Genomic DNA, 16,003 nt, shown 5'->3' with positions numbered 1-16,003 from the left:
TCCATTGGTTCATTTGCAAATATTTTCTCCCATTCTGAGGGTTGTCTTTTCATCTTGTTTATGGTTTCCTTTGCTGTGCAAAAGCTTTAAAGTTTCATCAGGTCCCATTTGTTTACTTTTTTTTAAATTTCCATTACTCTAGGAGGTGGATCAAGAAAGATCTTGCTGTGATTTATGTCAAAGAGTGTTTTTCCTATGTTTTCCTCTAAGAGTTTTATAGTGTCTCATCTTACATTTAGGTCTCAAATCCATTTTGAGTTTATTTTTGTGTATGGTGTTAGGGAGTGTTCTAATTTCATTCTTTTACATGTAGCTGTCCAGTTTTCCCAGCACCACTTATTTAAGAGACTATCTCTTCTCCATTGTATATCTTTGCCTCGTTTGTCATAGATTAGTTGACCATAGGTGCATGGGTTTATCTCTGGGCTTTCTATCTTGTTCCATTGATCTATGTTTCTGTTTTTGTGCCAGTACCATACTGTCTTTATTACTGTAGCTTTGTAGTATAGTCTGAAGTCAGGGAGCCTGATTCCTCCAGCTCCGTTTTTTTCCCTCAAGACTGCTTTGGCTATTCGGGGTCTTTTGTGTCTCCATACAAGTTTTAAGATGATTTGTTCTAGTTCTGTAAAAAATGCCATTGGTAATTTGATAGAGATTGCATTGAATCTGTAGATTGCTTTGGGTAATATAATCACTTTCATAGTATTGATTTTTCGAGTCCAAGAACGTGGTGTATCTCTCCATCTGTTGGTATCATCTTTAATTTCTTTCATCAGTGTTTTACAGTTTTCTGCATACAGGTCTTTTTCTCCCTAGGTAGGTTTATTCCTAGGTATTTTATTCTTTTTGTTGCAATGGTAAATGGGAGTGTTTCCATAATTTCTCTTTCAGATTTTTCATCATTAGTATATAGGAACACAAGAGATTTCTGTGCATTAATTTTTTATCCTGCAACTTTACCACATTCATTGATTAGCTCTAGTAGTTTTCTGGTGGCATTTTTAGGATTCTCTATGTATAGTATCATGTCATCTGCAAACAGGGAGAGTTTTACTTCTTCTTTTCCAATTTGTATTCCTTTTATTTCTTTTTCTTCTCTGATTGATGTGGCTAGGACTTCCAGAACTATGTTTTTGAATAATAGTGGTGAGAGTGGACATCCTTGTCTTGTTCCTGATCTTAGAGGAAATGCTTTCAGTTTTTCACTATTGAGAATGATGTTTGCTGTGGGTTGTTATGGCCTTTATTATGTTGAGGTAGGTTCCCTCTGTGCCCACTTTCTGGAGAGTTTTTATCATAAATGGGTGTTGAATTTTGTCAAAAGCTTTTTCTGCATCTATTTAGATGATCATATGTTTTTTTTCTTCAATTTGTTAATATGGTGTATCACATTGATTGATTTGCATTTATTGAAGAATCCTTGCATTCCTGGGATAAACCACATTTGATCAGGGTGTATGATCCTTTTAATGTGCTGTTGGATTCTGTTTGCTAGTATTTTGCTGAAGATTTTTGCATCTATGTTCATCAGTGATATTGGCCCGTAGTTTTCTTCCTTTGTGACATCTTTGTCTGGTTTTGGTATCAGGGTGATGGTGGCCTCGTAGAATGAATTTGGGAGTGTTCGTCCCTCTGCTATATTTTTGAAGAGTTAGAGAAGGTTGTGTTAGCTCGTCTCTAAATGTTTGATAGAATTCACCTGTGAAGCCACCTGTGAAGCCTGTATGGTTCTGTTTATATGTAGTTCAAAAAACAGGTGAAACTAATTGATTCTGTTAGAACTTGAAGCTAGTGGTTACCATTGGGGCTTTCTGTCTGGAAGGGGCTGCTGAAGCTTCTGGGGTTCTGGGTATGCTCTGTTTTTAGGTGCTTAATTCATGATGAATTCACTTTTTAAACATTTGGAACGTTTCGTACTGTTGTTTCTGAGTGTGTTCCTATTACCTCAGCTCTCTCACAAAGTATTTCATGTCATACGTTTTGTGCATATAAAAGGGAGAAGTTTTTTTTCAATATATTCCCAGATTAACCTTGTAATGACACAAATCTGCAATAAAAGGAGCAAAGCCATCAGTGCTTTTGGATTTAAAAAAAAATTGAGCTGAACTTTGTTTTGTGCTTTTTTTTATGCGTTGTATTTCCACAAAATGTTTTACATTAAGAAAAAGGCTGGTGATGAAGAGCTAGGGAAGAAGTGCCTGGTCTCAACGTCATCTTTGCTGACATGTGAAGTATTGTTATTTTAACAAATTTTTTTAATTAAATGAAATAGATATCTCCTCCAATTCAGGCGCCATAAGATTGACTTGCTTTCTGTTTCTGACAGCTTCTTAAGAGGGAAGTTGAGTTAGGCTCAAGTGGTGTAAAGGGAAGAAATAAGGCTAATTATTTTAGGAGCCCATCTGTGATTAGAAATAGGGCAATAGTAAGAAACTACTAATCTAGATTAATACTAGCTTATCATCCCACATTTCTTGAATAACTTTATGGTTTTTTATTATCTACCTGTAGATAAATTGTCTTTTTTGAATATAATTTCACATGTTTCAATTGTTGGTTTGTTAGAAAGAAGAAAGAATCTGCATGGATAAAGAATATCAGTATTCTCTTTGCAAATGACTAAGGTCATTTATTCATGGCAAATGTCTTATTGAACATGTGTGAATGGGTTTTATGCCTCCCCTTGCTTTTTTATCCAAGTGGAGTCATTTAAGGAATTTTACAGTGGACTTCATTCTTTAGAGCAGTTTTAGATTTACCCAGAAAAATTGAGAAGCTTGTACAGAGGATTCTCATATATTCCACACCCAGTTTTTCCTGTTATTAACATCCTACAATAGCATCAGCATTTGTTACAGTTAATGAACCAGTATTTGTACATTATTATTAAGTAATATCCATAGTTTATTCAGATTTCTTTAGTTTTTACTGAAAACTTTAGTTTTTTCTCTTCCAGGATCCCATTTTGGAACATATTACATTTAGTTGTCATGTCTCTTTAGGCTCCTCTTGGCTGTGACAGATACTCAGAGTTCCTTGTATTTCATGAACTTTTTAAAAAATTTAACCATTTTTAATTGAAGTATAGTTAATTTACAATGTTGTGTTAGTTTCAGGTGTACAGCAAAGTGATTCAGTTATAAATATAAATTTTATTTTTCAGATTCTTTTCCATTATAGGTCATTAAAAGATATTGAACATAGCTCCCTGTGCTATACAGTACGTCCTTGTTGTTTATCTATTTTATATACAGTAGTTTGTATCTGTTAATCCCAAACTCCTAATTTATCTCCCCCGCTCCCCCGAGTCTCCTTTGGTAACCGTAAGTTTGTTTTCTATGTCTGTGAGATTAGTTCTGTTTTGTAAATAAATTCATTTGTATCATTTTTTGATGACCTTGTTTTGAGGAGTACTAGTCAGATATTCTGTAGAATGCCCATTATTATAGTTTGATGTTTTTCTCATGATAAGATTGGGGTTCTGGATTATTAGAAGAAAAATCACTGACATGCCATTTTCATCACATCATATCAAGGGTATATATTATCAATATGACTATTATTGCTGACCTCGATCAAATGGCAGTGGTGTGTTTGTTAAGTTTGAACATTGTGAAGTTACTCTGTTTCCTCCCCTCCCTCCTTGCTCTTAATGGAAGTAAACTACAAAATACTTTACCCTGTATAACAATGAGTTCATATTGCACAGATATTTCTTGCTTTTAAGAAGATAGTAATGATAGGGGTATAAATGACATGATTATCAAGGTCTCTAACATAACGTTCATGTTTCTTGTGCCATTTCTGCATGGTCTTACTGCTTTTTTTTTATTACTATGGGAAATGATTAGAGGAGCAGGTAGTAGCTTTCAATTAACTGACATCTTGAGAATGTTTTCGGGGAATTCCCTGGTAGTCCAGTGGTTAGGGCTCCACATTTCCACTGCAGGGGGCTTGGATTCAATCCCTGGTCAGGGAGCTAAGATCCCGCAAGCTGCTCTGTGCAGCCAAAAAAAAAAAATCATTATTATTTTTGCATCTTTATTGGAGTATAATTGCTTTACAATGTGTTAGTTTCTGCTTTATAACAAAGTAAATCAGTTATACATATACATATTTTCCCATATCTCTTCCCTCTTGCATCTCCCTCCCTCCCACCCTCCCTACCCCACCCCTCCAGGCGGTCACAAAGCGCCGAGCTGATCTCCCAGTGCTATGCGGCTGCTTCCCACTAGCTATCTACCTTACGTTTGGGAGTGTATATATGTCCATGCTTCTCTCGCTTTGTCACACCTTACCCTTCCCCCTCCCCATATCCTCAAGTCCATTCTCTAGTAGGTCTGTGTCTTTATTCCTGTCTTACCCCTAGGTCCTTCATGATATTTTTTTTCTTAAATTCCATATATATGTGTTAGCACATGGTATTTGTCTTTCTCTTTCTGACTTACTTCGCTCTGTATGACAGACTCTAGGTCCATCCACCTCATGACAAATAGTTCAATTTCGTTTCTTTTTATGGCTGAGTAATATTCCATTGTATATATGTGCCACATCTTCTTTATCCATTCATCTGATGATGGACACTTAGGTTGTTTCCATCTTCAGGCTGTTGTAAATAGAGCTGCAGTTAACATTTTGGTACATGACTCTTTTTGAATTATGGTTTTCTCAGGGTATATGCCCAGTAGTGGGATTGCTGGGTCATATGGTAGTTCTATTTGTAGTTTTTTAAGGAACCTCCATACTGTTCTCCATAGTGGCTGTACCAATTCACCTTCCCACCAGCAGTGCAAGAGTGTTCCCTTTTCTCCACACCCTCTCCAGCATTTATTGTTTCCAGATTTTTTGATGATGGCCATTCTGACTGGTGTGAGATGATATCTCATTGTAGTTTTGATTTGCATTTCTCTAATGATTAACGATGTTGAGCATTCTTTCATGTGTTTATTGGAAGTCTGTATATCTTCTTTGGAGAAATGTCTGTTTAGGTCTTCTGCCCATTTTTGGATGGGTTGTTTGTTTTTTTGTTGTTGAGCTGCACGAGCTGCTTATAAATTTGGGAGATTAATCCTTTGTCAGTTGCTTAATTTGCAAATATTTTCTCCCATTCTGAGGGTTGTCTTTTGGTCTTCTTTATGGTTTCCTTTGCTGTGGAAAAGCTTTGAAGTTTCATTAGGTCCCATTTGTTTATTTTTGTTTTTCTTTCCATTTCTCTAGGAGGTGGGTCAAAAAGGATCTTGCTGTGATTTATGACATAGACTGCTCTGCCTGTGTTTTGCTCTAAGAATTGATAATTTCTGGCCTTACATTTAGGTCTTTAATCCATTTTGAGCTTATTTTTGTTTATGGTGTTAGGGAGTGATCTAATCTCATACTTTTACATGTACCTGTCCAGTTTTCCCAGTACCACATATTGAAGAGGCTGTCTTTTCTCTACTGTACATTCCTGCCTCCTTAATCAAAGGTAAGGTGACCATGTGTGTGAGGGTTTATCTCTGGGCTTTCTATCCTGTTCCATTGATCCATATTTCTGTTTTTCTGCCAGTACCATACTGTCTTGATTACTATAGCTTTGTAGTATAGTCTGAAGTCAGGGAGCCTGATTCCTCCAGCTCCGTTTTTCGTTCTCAAGATTGCTTTGGCTATTCGGGGTCTTTTGTGTTTCCAAACAAATTGTGAAATTTTTTGTTCTAGTTCTGTAAAAATGCCAGTGGTAGTTTGATAGGGATTGCATTGAATCTATAGATTGCTTTGGGTAGTAGAGTCATTTTCACAATGTTGATTCTTCCAGTCCAAGAACATGGTATATCTCTCCATCTGTATGTATCATTTTTAATGTCTTTCATCAGTGTCTTATAACTTTATGCATATAGGTCTTTTGTCTCCTTAGGTAGGTTTATTCCTAGATATTTTATTCTTTTTGTTACAATGGTAAATGGGAGTGTTTTCTTGATTTCCCTTTCAGATTTTTCATCATTAGTGTATAGGAATGCAAGAGATTTCTGTGCATTAATTTTGTACCCTGCTACTTGAACAGATTCATTGATTAGCTCTAGTAGTTTTCTGGTAGCATCTTTAGGATCCTCTATGTATAGTATCATGTCATCTGCAAACAGTGACAGGTTTACTTCTTCTTTTCTGATTTGGATTCCTTTTATTTCCTTTTCTTCTCTGATTGCTGTGGCTAAAACTTCCAAAACTATGTTGAATAACAGTGGTGAGAGTGGGCAACCTTGTCTTTTTCCTGACCTTAGTGGAAATGCTTTCAGTTTTTCACCATTGAGGACGATATTGGCTGTGGGTTTGTCATATATGGCCTTTATTATGTTGAGGAAAGTTCCTTCTATGCCTATTATCTGCAGGGTTTTTATCATAAATGGGTGTTGAATTTTGTTGAAAGCTTTCTCTGCATCGATTGAGATGATCATATGGTTTTTCTCCTTCAGTTTGTTAATATGGTTTATCACGTTGATTGATTTGCATATATTGAAGAATCCTTGCATTCCTGGAATAAACCCCACTTGATCATGGTGTATGATCCTTTTAATGTGCTGTTGGATTCTGTTTGCTAGTATTTTGTTGAGGATTTTTGCATCTATGTTCATCAGTGATATTGGCCTGTAGTTTTCTTTCTTTGTGACATCCTTGTCTGGTTTTGGTATCAGGGTGATGGTGGCCTCGTAGAATGAGTTTGGGAGTGTTCCTCCCTCTGCTATATTTTGGAAGAGTTTGAGAAGGATAGGTGTTAGCTCTTCTCTAAATCTTTGATAGAATTCGCCTGTGAAGCCATCTGGTCCTGGGCTTTTGTTTGTTGGAAGATTTTTAATCACAGTTTCAGTTTCAGTGCTTGTGATTGGTCTTTTCATATTTTCTATTTCTTCCTGATTCTGTCTTGGCAGGTTGTACATTTCTAAGAATTTGTCCATTTCGTCCAGGTTGTCCATTTTATTGGCATAGAGTTGCTTGTAGTAATCTCTCATGATCTATTGTATTTCTGCAGTGTCAGTTGTTACTTCTCCTTTTTCATTTCTAATTCTATTGATTTGAGTCTTCTTCCTTTTTTTCTTGATGAGTCTGGCTAATGGTTTATCAATTTTGTTTATCTTCTCAAAGAACCAGCTTTTAGTTTTATTCATCTTTGCTGTCGTTTCCTTCATTTCTTTTTCATTTATATCTGATCTGATTTTTATGATTTCTTTCCTTCTGCTAACTTTGGAGTTTTTTTGTTCTTCTTTCTCTAATTGCTTTAGGTGCAAGGTTAGGTTGTTTATTCGAGATGTTTCCTGTTACTTAAGGTAGGATTGTATTGCTATAAACTTCCCTCTTAGAACTGCTTTTTTGCATCCCATAGGTTTTGGGTCATCCTGTCTCCATTGTCATTTGTTTCTCAGTATTTTTTGATTTCTTCTTTGATTTCTTCAGTGATTACTTCATTGTTAAGTAGTGTATTGTTTAGCCTCCGTGTGTTTGTATTTTTTACAGATCATTTCCTATTATTGATATCTAGTCTCGTAGCGTTGTGGTCGGAAAAGATACTTGATACAATTTCAGTTTTCTTAAATTTACCAAGGCTTGATTTGTGACCCAAGATATGATCTATCCTGGAGAATGTTCCATGAGCACTTGAGAAAAATGTGTATTCTGTTGTTTTTGAATGGAATGTCCTATAAATATCAATTAAGTCCATCTTGTTTAATGTATCTTTTAAAGCTTGTGTTTCCTTATTTATTTTCATTTTGGATGATCTGTCCATTGGTGAAAGTGGGGTGTTAAAGTCCCCTACTATGAATGTGTTACTGCCGATTTCCCCTTTTATGGCTGTATTTGCCTTCTGTATTGAGGTGCTCCTATGTTGGGTGCATAAATATTTACAATTGTTATATCTTCTTCTTGGATTGATCCCTTGATCATTATGTAGTGTCCTTCTTTGTCTCTTCTAATAGTCTTTATTTTAAAGTCTATTTTGTCTGATATGAGAATTGCTACTCCAGCTTTCTTTTGGTTTTCATTTGCATGGAATATCTTTTTCCATCTCGTTACTTTCAGTCTGTATGTGTCTCTAGGTCTGAAGTGGGTCTCTTGTAGACAGCATATATATGGGTCTTGTTTTTGTATCCATTCAGCCAATCTGTGTCTTTTGTTGGGAGCATTTAGTCCATTTACATTTAAGGTAGTTATCGATATGTATGTTCCTTTTCCCATTTTCTTAATTGTTTTTGGTTTGTTATTGTTGGTCTTTTCCTTCTCTTGTGTTTCTTGTCTGGAGAATTTCCTTTAGCATTTGTTGTAAAGCTGGTTTTGTGGTGCTGAACTTTCTCAGCTTTTGCTTGTCTGTAAAGGTTTTAATTTCTCCATCAAATCTGAATGAGATCCTTGCTGGGTAGAGTAATCTTGGTTGCAGGTTTTTCTCCTCCATCACTTTAAATATGTCCTGCCAGTCCCTTCTGGCTTGCAGAGCTTCTGCTGAAAGATCAGCTGTTAACCTTATGGGGATTCCCTTGTGTGTTATTTGTTGTTTTTCCCTTGCTGCTTTTAATATGTTTTCTTTGTATTTAATTTTTGACAGTTTGATTAATATGTGTCTTGGTGTATTTCTCCTTGGATTTATTCTGTATGGGACTCTCTGTGCTTCCTGGACTTGATTAACTATTTCCTTTCCCATATTAGGGAAGTTTTCAACTATAATCTCTTCAACTATTTTCTCAGTCCCTTTCTTTTTCTCTTTTTCTTCTGGAACCCCTATAATTCGAATGTTGGTGCGTTTAATGTTGTTCCAGAAGTCTCTGAGACTGTCCTCGGTTCTTTTCATTCTTTTTATTCTGCTCTGCAGTAGTTATTTCCACTATTTTATCTTCCAGGTCACTTATCCATTCTTCTGCCTCAGTTATTCTGCTATTGATCCCATCCAGAGTATTTTTAATTTCATTCATTGTGTTGTTCATTGTTGCTTGTTTCATCTTTAGTTCTTCTAGGTCCTTGTTAAATGTTTCTTGCATTTTCTCTATTCTATTTCTAAGATTTTGGATCATCTTTACTATCATTATTCTGAATTCCTTTTCAGGTAAAGTGCCTATTTCCTCTTCATTTGTTAGGTCTGGTGGGTTTTTATCTTGCTCCTTCATCTGCTGTGTGTTTTTCTGTCTTCTCATTTTGCTTATCTTGCTGTGTCTGGGCTCTCCTTTTTGCAGGCTGCAGGTTTGTAGTTCCCGTTTTGGTGTCTGTCCCCACTGGCTAAAGTTGGTTCAGTGGGTTGTGTAGTCTTCCTGGTGGAGCGGACTAGTGCCTGTGTTCTGGTGGATGAGGCTGGATCTTGTCTTTCTGGTGGGCAGGTCCACGTCTGGTGGTGTGTTTTGGGGTATCTGTTGACTTATGATTTTAAGCAGCCTCTCTGCTACTGGGAGGGGTTGTGTTCCTGTCTTGCTAGTTGTTTGGCATAGGGTGTCCAGCACTGTAGCTTGCTGGTCGTTGAGTGAAGCTGCATGCTGATGTTGAGGTGGGGATCTTTGGGAGATTTTCGCCATTTGATATTATGTGGAGCTGAGAGGTCTCTTGTGGACCAGTGTCCTGAAGTTGGCTCTCCCACCTCAGAGGCACAGCACTGACTCCTGGCTGCAGCACCAAGAGCCTTTCATCCACATGGCTCAAAATAAAAGGGAGAAAAAGTAGAAAGAAAGAAAGATAGAAAGATAGAAAGAAAGGAAGAAAGGAAAGAAGGAAGGAAGAAATAAAGGAGGGAGGAAGGGAAAGAGGGAGGGAGGAAGGAAGGAACGAACGAACGAAGGAAAGACCAAAAGGAAGAAGGTAAAATAAAATAAGATAAAATAGTTATTAAAATAAAAAATAATTAAGAAAATCTTTTTTTAAAAGGAAAAAACAGAAACAAAACAAAACAAAACGGATGGATAGAACCCCAAGACAAATGGTGGAAGCAAAGCTATACAGACAAAATCTGAAACAGAAGCATACACATACACACTCACAAAAAGAGGAAAAGGGGAAAAAATAATAAATCTTGTTCTCAACGTCCACCTCCTCAATTTGGGATGATTCGTTGTCTCTTCATGTGTTCCACAGATGCAGGGTACATCAAGTTGGTTGTGGAGATTTAATCTGCTGCTCCTGAGGCTGCTGGGAGAGATTTCCCTTTCTCTTCTTTGTTCTCAGAGCTCCCGGGGCTCAGCTTTGGATTTGGCCCCGCCTCTGCATGTAGGTTGCCTGAGGGCGACTGTTCTTCACTCAGACAGGACGGGGTTAAATGAGCAGCTGATTCGGGGGCTCTGGCTCACTCAGGCCGGGGGGAAGGAGGTGTGCAGAATGCGGGGCGAGCCTGCAGCAGCAGAGGCCGGCATGAAGTTGCACCAGCCTGAGGCGCGCTGTGCGTTCTCCCGGGGAAGTTGTCCCTGGATCACGGGACCCTGGCAGTGGCGGGCTGCACAGGCTCCCGGGAGGGGAGGTGTCAAGAGTGACCTGTGCTCGCACACAGGCTTCTTGGTGGCGGCAGCAGCAGCCTTAGCATCTCATGCCCGTCTCTGGGGTCTGCGCTTTTAGCCGAGGCTCGCGCCCGTCTCTGGAGCTCCTTTAAGCAGCGCTCTTAATCCCCTCTCCTCGCACACCAGGAAACAAAGAGGGAAGAGAAAGTCTCTTGCCTCTTTGGCAGGTCCAGACTTTTCCCCAGACTCCCTCCGTGCTAGCCGTGGCGCACTAACCCCCTTCAGGCTGTGTTCACGCCGCCAGTCCTCTCCCTGCGCTCTGCTCTGAGTGAAGCCGGAGCCTCAGCTCGCAGCTGCGCCCGCCCCAGCAGGTGAGCAGACAAGCCTATCGGGCTGGTGTGTGCCAGTCGGCCCTGATCCTCTGTGCGGGAATCTCTCCACTTTGCCCCCCGCACCCCTGTTGCTGTGTTCTCCTTTGCGGCTCCGAAGCTTTCCTCCCCCACCACCCCCGTCTCCACCCGCGAAGGGGCTCCTAAGTGTGTGGAAACCTTTCCTCCTTCACAGCTCCCTCCCACTGGTGCAGGTTCCATCCCTATTCTTTTGTCTCTGTTTATTCTTTTTTCTTTTGCCCTACCCAGGTACGTGGGGAGTTTCTTGCCTTTGGGGAGGTCTGAGGTCTTCTGCCAGCGTTCAGTAGGTGTTCTGTAGGAGTTGTTCCACGTGTAGATGTATTTCTGGTGGGGAGGAAGGTGATCTCCGCATCTGACTCTTCCGCCATCTTCCCCTCTCCTACATTTTTTAATTTATTAATTCATCAAACAAATGTTTTTGAGTACTTATATGTGCTGTGTATGTACTGCTAAGTGCTGGCAGTACATTAATGCGCCAAAGAGATGGAGTTTTTCTGCCATCCTGGTGGTTATATTCTAGTGGGAGAGACAAAAACAGATAAACATGCTGGATGTCTATCCTTTAAATTTTAATCTGAGGTTTTCTTTAATCATTGCTACTATAAATCATTTCTCTACATCTGTCTTCTGGTTCATTAAGTTATATGTGATTTATAATTTTTATATTATCTATGTTTTAAATATTAAATTTCAAGTCTTCTTTATAAAAATTCAGTTATTCTTTCCCCAATTTCGTTGTTTTCTATAGGCTCCTGTTCTATTTTCATTCCTTTCCTTATGCATGTAATATAGTCTGGTAATTATGATATTTACATTTTTTAATATATTCTGTCATGTATATTTTTTTCTCATTCTTACTTTGATGCATTGTTTCTTTTGTGATTTTGACCATAAACTGCTCATTTCCCCTGGAACTTTATATAATAGGAAATTTTTGATTCCTGGGCTGATGTTACACTTCTCTTGATGATTATATTTTCTTCTGTCAGTCCTCAGGGAGCACTACAAACCTAAGCATACTTTAAATTAAATTGTCTACTTGATGTGTTACTTGTGAACACACGAGTAGCATAAATTCAAGCAAAAATCCATGTGATATCCAATTTATGATTAAAAATTCTAATAGAATTCTTTTTCTTTCTAGTTCCAAGTTTAAAATGGATATGTATTTTTACTGTTTCTTCTGCATAAAGGGTTTATCTTTCATTCATGTTTTTAAAACTAAAAGCACAGCCCTTTTCTCCACATCCTCTTCAGCATTTATTATTTGTAGACTTTTTGATGATGGTCATTCTGACTGGTGTGAGGTGATACTTCACTGTAGTTTTGATGTGCATTTCTCTGAATGTCAGCAGTGTTGAGCATCTCTTCATGTGCCTGTTGACCATCTGTATCTCTTCTTTGGAGAAATGTCTATTTAGGTCTTCTGCTCATTTTCTGATTGGGTTGTTTTTTTTATATTGAGCTGTATGTGCTATTTGTATATTTTGGAAGTTAATCCCTTGTAGGTTACATCATTTGCAACTATTTTCTCCCAGTCTATAGGTTGTCTGTCATTTTGTTTATGGTTTCCTTTGCTATAAGTTTGATTAGGTCCCATTTGTTTATTTTTGATTTTGTTTCTTTTGCCTTGGGAAACTGATCTAAGAAAGAATTGCTATGATTTATGTTAGAATGTTTTGCCTATGTTCTCTTCTAGGAGTTTTATGGTGTCATGTCTTCTGTTTAAGTCTTTAAGCCATTTTGACCTTATTTTTGTGTATGGTGTGAGGGAGTGTTCTAACTTCATTGATTTACATGCAGGTGTCCAACTTTCCCAACACTACTTGCTGAAGAACACTTCTACACTGTTGGTGGGAATGTAAATTGGTGTAGCCACAATGTAGCCACAACAGTATGAGGTTCCTTAAAAAACTAAAAATAGAGTTATCATAATGATCCAGCAATCCCACTCCTGGGCATATATCCGGAAAAGATAAAAATTCTAATTTGAAAAGATACATGAACCCCAATGTTCATAGCAGTACTATTTACAATAGCCAAGACATGGAAGCAACCTAAGTATCCATCAACGGATGAATGGATAAAGAAGATGTGAGATACACACACACACACACACACACACACACACACACACATATATATACACACACACACATATATATATAAAATAAAATATTACTCAGCCATAAATAAATGAAATACTGCCATTTGCAGCAACATGCATGGACCTAGAGATTATCCTATTAAGTGAAGTAAGTCAGAAATAGAAAGACAAATACCATATGATATCACTTACATGGGGAGCCTAAAAAAATGATACAAATAAACCTATTTACAAAATAGAAACAGAATCACAGAGAAACTTATGGTTACCAAACTTATAATTATGAAAGGGAAAAGGGTAGGGGAGGGATAAATTAGGAGTTTGGGATTAACAGATACACACTAATAAATATAAAATAGATAAACAAAAAGGACCTACTGTATAGCACAGGGAGCTATATTCAGAATCTGTAAAAGAATATATATATACATATATGTACATATATATATATAATCAGAATCACTTTGCTGTATACCTGAAGCTAACACAACATTGTAAAATAAATTATACTTCAATAAAAAAAGAATAAATTATCTTGAAAGAAAATTTAAAAAGCATATGACTTTGGGGTTCTAAATTCACCAGGCATGTCATATTAGACTCTCATGACACATTAGAATCTTTTGTTTTTTTCTAACCCATGCAGTCCAAAGGGAAGGAGAAACTCCAAAGTCTCTCAAAATTTGGCAGAAGTCTTCAGAATGAAAGCTGGATTTGATACAATCACTTTGCTTCCTAGTTCCTATTTTCATTTTATTTTAGTCCTTTGCAGTTTCCTCACGATCTCTCTAGCTTACAGAGGCATTTAAGTATATTAACTTTTTCGAGCATATATATATATATATATATATATATATATTTCTCATCAAGTGGGGTTATTCTACAAGAGTTATTTTGTCCTTTGTTTTCAGTGACAAAATTTGTATTAGATATTTATTTTTCCTACTTATCTTTAGTTACCGATGATTAAATTACACTTGAATTTCATTCCGTTAAATCCATGCATTCAATCATGTAAATCAGTATAAGGACTGAATAAAATTGTTCTGCAAGTAAATTTAATTAAGGGTTTAATTCATCACCCATTAATCGACTTCATTACATTAATTATGACCTACTTATTCTATGAATATGTTTTAATCAAAATATTTACATCCATGTTAGAACAGAATTATATTGTTCCTCTAAAAGCACCTTTCCTGAGAACAGCTGTAGATTTTCACGATAGCAAGATGGTTTTATGCTCATAGAAGAAACTTTTGCTGTAAGTCCCTATCAGGATTCTTCAAAGTCATTTTTATATATTGCTATAAAAATGTCATCTAATGTGCTGTGTTGTTATGATGTTTATTTGGTTTGCCCTGTTATTCTCGTCTTTCCCACCACTAAACAGTGTTTATTGCTAGAGTTATTTCTTTATGGTAAATTATGGTGCACTTCGCAGTGTTTTGTTCTGTCAGGACACGGGAATGCAATTCAGTAAGTAATATAACTACGAGTACTCTCAAGGCCTCATCAAAGCAATGCTATACCTGAAGGGATCTGATTTATAACCAGGGGCAGCCAGGCAGAATTATGCTGGATGAAAAATTCAAAAGTCTAAATAATATATAAAAAGAAAAAGAAAATAGAATGTATCTCATTGCATCCAATTATTAGTTGGGAATTTTTTCTTTTGAGTTAAATCTGTAAGAGGAAGGATACTTGAATTCTTTAGAGAAAAGGCACTAAATAAATCTAAGTGGTTCTGAAAACATTGAAAGATACAATATTTTCTCAAAAAATGGAATAAATGTACTTAGAAAGATGTATAAAACATAATATTTCATAGGAATTTGAAGTAGGTATTTGGAGAAATATCTTTAAGCTCCCTTATTTTAATAGTGCTTTCCCCCACTAAATACATATTTAAGTTGGAAACAATAGTGCAATTAAGGAATGATCTTAAAGAAAATAATCTTTAGGCTTTCTATTGATATGAAAGAAACTTTAAAATGCTCTCATGTCTATGGAAGATGAGTTCCGTGTATCTTTGTTTAGTCTATATTGTAGAAAATTAACTTTTCTACTAGCACTTTAAAAGGGCATTTCCTTTTAACATGGCAGCAGTAATTCTCAAAAATATCACACCATTCTGGATTATGCTGCATATTTTGTTTAAAAATAAATGTGTCTTTAGTTATCAAACTTCTGTTAAAATTAGAAAAACAAATTAAAAAATTAGAACCAAAGCAATATTTTACATGTGTAGCCTGGGTTGGTTATTGTTCTGTGGACAATAAGGATTTTATACAGTGATAATCTTAGCATAGTTGGAATGGATATATTTTTGTCATTAAAATCAGTTTGTCAGATTTTGATTAATGGCATGATGATGGGTTAGTATGTGCTAATATCTCCCCTCCCTGAAGCCAACCTTGTATGTGTCCCAAAGTGAGAGAGTGGAGGGTAACTAGCTTTCTTAAACTAACTTTAAAATAAAATACAACACAACACACACATACAAATCTAGATCTAGAAAGAGTATAAGAGTCATTGTTTTGGGGAAGAAATAGCAGTCCAGAGAGGAAGGGTGCTAAGAGGTAGAGTGGAGAGAGTTAAAAAAAAAACTCTCATTGCTCATTGCTACTCTGTGGTCACTATAAGGTAGGAGAAAAAAAAAAACAACTGAAGTCCCGAATCCTAGTTAAGGAAGGAGCTGTTCACAGAAAGAGAACCCCAGATCCACTTCAGGTATTCACCTGAATAATATCAGTGCCTGCATGAGAGAAAAGATCAAACTGGGCAAAAGAACTATCTGAAATAATTAGAAGGATCTATCCCTATACTCACATAGAGCTGGGAATAGCACTTGTTCATACCAGTTAGACTGGCAAGCTCATCGCATGGATAGAGTACTCAGGAAGGTCTTGTCTCAGTAGTGAGGAATAAATAACCCTAGACTGAGCACAGTTCCAGACCCACTAATAAATCATAAAAGGAGCACCCAAGAGAATCTAATGGTTCTACACAACATAAGCTGCATTGTATAAAATAGCTTAAGACTATTTATAAGA

This window comes from Monodon monoceros, unplaced genomic scaffold (assembly GCF_005190385.1).
Source record: "Monodon monoceros isolate NGI ecotype Baffin Bay Population unplaced genomic scaffold, NGI_Narwhal_1 Super_Scaffold_17, whole genome shotgun sequence".
NCBI classification, from domain to species: domain Eukaryota; kingdom Metazoa; phylum Chordata; class Mammalia; order Artiodactyla; family Monodontidae; genus Monodon; species Monodon monoceros.
Note: the sequence above shows the minus strand (reverse complement) of the source record.